The sequence below is a fragment of the Entamoeba invadens genome (genome assembly GCF_000330505.1).
Source record: "Entamoeba invadens IP1 unplaced genomic scaffold scaff_1105074726079, whole genome shotgun sequence".
NCBI classification, from domain to species: domain Eukaryota; phylum Evosea; order Mastigamoebida; family Endamoebidae; genus Entamoeba; species Entamoeba invadens.
In genome coordinates this window covers 9,961-11,936 of record NW_004191893.1, presented here as the reverse complement: position 1 = coordinate 11,936, position 1,976 = coordinate 9,961, and positions in this window count along the sequence as shown.

Below are 1,976 nucleotides of genomic sequence, written 5' to 3'. Positions count from 1 at the left end.
TTGTGATTGAGTAAGTAAGCTCTCGCCACAATTTCACGAATTTGTCTGTCATGTCTTTATGACAGTTATCATAGTGGCGTGTCGCTTCATTATGAGAAATCTTCTCGTTACATACTAGGCACCAAAAATTCCTTTTTCCCAAAGGAATCAACAGTCTTTTTGTAATCCAATCTTCATTTGTTTTAATTACTTCTGAAGGCATTGTTAATTAAAGTTTTTTGTTTATTTTTATTGATTTTTGTTTTTTTTTACAATAGAGTAATTAATATAACGACCGTTTAAATATAAGTTATTATATTGATTTTACTATTAATTATGATTTTAATTACCATTTGATGGTTATAATACAAATATTATTTATCATTTTGTGCTTTAATTTGAACCAAACTAAAATAATAATTTTTTACCAACTTGTATTTTTTTCGTTGCAATGATAAATTACTTTATATTTTAATAATAAACGATAATGTTGTTGTAAATTTCAAATGTTTTGATTGTGGCAAGTCTTGTTATATCCAGTTCACTGTTTTTCAAATGACAAATTAACACAAATTCAAAGAGTTAATTTCATCTAAGTGTTTCGTTGTGTGTCGATTAATTATGGTAATATTAGCATAATTCACACAAATCGCTGATGGGCACCATGTAAGTTTTTCATGTTCCATTTATTACAAAAATTATCAATAAGAGTAAAATGATTAAATTTGTTGAATTAAATGATAATTCAATAAAACAATTAAAATGATAATTGTATCGAAGTAATTTTTAATTTTTATATTTTTTGTGTTGGTGAAATAATGAAAAATGTGTCATTTACAATATTATTATATTTTTAAAAAACCACTAAGTATAAAATATAACAAATTTTATATTAATATTTTTTTTATTATTTTTGTTTATAATGACAGTAACGACTGTATGGTAAATATTCAAACACATAAACAAAAAAATTTCACCACACTCAATTATAAACACAAATGCTTTATTATATTTCATTTAAATTATTTTAATTATTTTTGTCCAAAAAAAGAATAAAATTTGTTTAACTGGCTGATTTTTATTTTTTGTAAAAAAAATAAATTAGATTAGGACCTAACCCCGGGTAAATTGAGACCTATATTTATGGGTCAATGGACCAATCAAATGCATAACCAACAAATAATTATTTTGCTCTCGAACCTTGAATTTAGGTCAACTTAGATAAATAATATAGTTTTATTATAATTAAAAAACTTCAATATTTTCTATAACACTGTTTTTTATGGAAAAAAATGGTGAATAGAATTTACTTCACAATTCCATGATAAACCCACAAATATAAGTTTTTTCTCTGTTTAAAAAAACCACAAATAAACACTTTTTACTGTATTCCCTAAAATGTATTTTTTCTACACAAAACACCGACAATTTACTCAAACTTTTGTTTTATTGATTTTTAAAAATAAAATAATTAAATTGGTGATAATAAGATCCAAATGCCATTTTTTTAAAAAAAATAAAAAATATAAAGTCGACCAGAAAATTGTCGTACACCAGAAAATACTCGTACACTTCCTAAAATAGATTTGTGTACATAAATTACATTTTTTAAAGAAAAGTTAATAAAAATTTCGTTGTACTTTTCTCAATATAAGAAACAATTCGAAGCTGTTTTCAAATCAAAAACATTGAACTTTTATTGAAATGTATAAAAAGATTCAAATTGTTTAGAGAATAAAACATTTGGTAAACCATTTATTGAAATGTATAAAAAGATTCAAATTGTTTAGAGAATAAAACATTTGGTAAACCATTTATTAACCATTCATAAACTATTAAATTACAAATAATTTGTTTATTCCAAAATATAGGTGGTTTAATTAACGAAAAAACGATAAATGTACTATATTAAATAATAAAATTTAATACATTATTATGAAAAAAATGGAATAATAATGTTAATTAAAAAATGTTGTATTATATTTAATAGTATATAA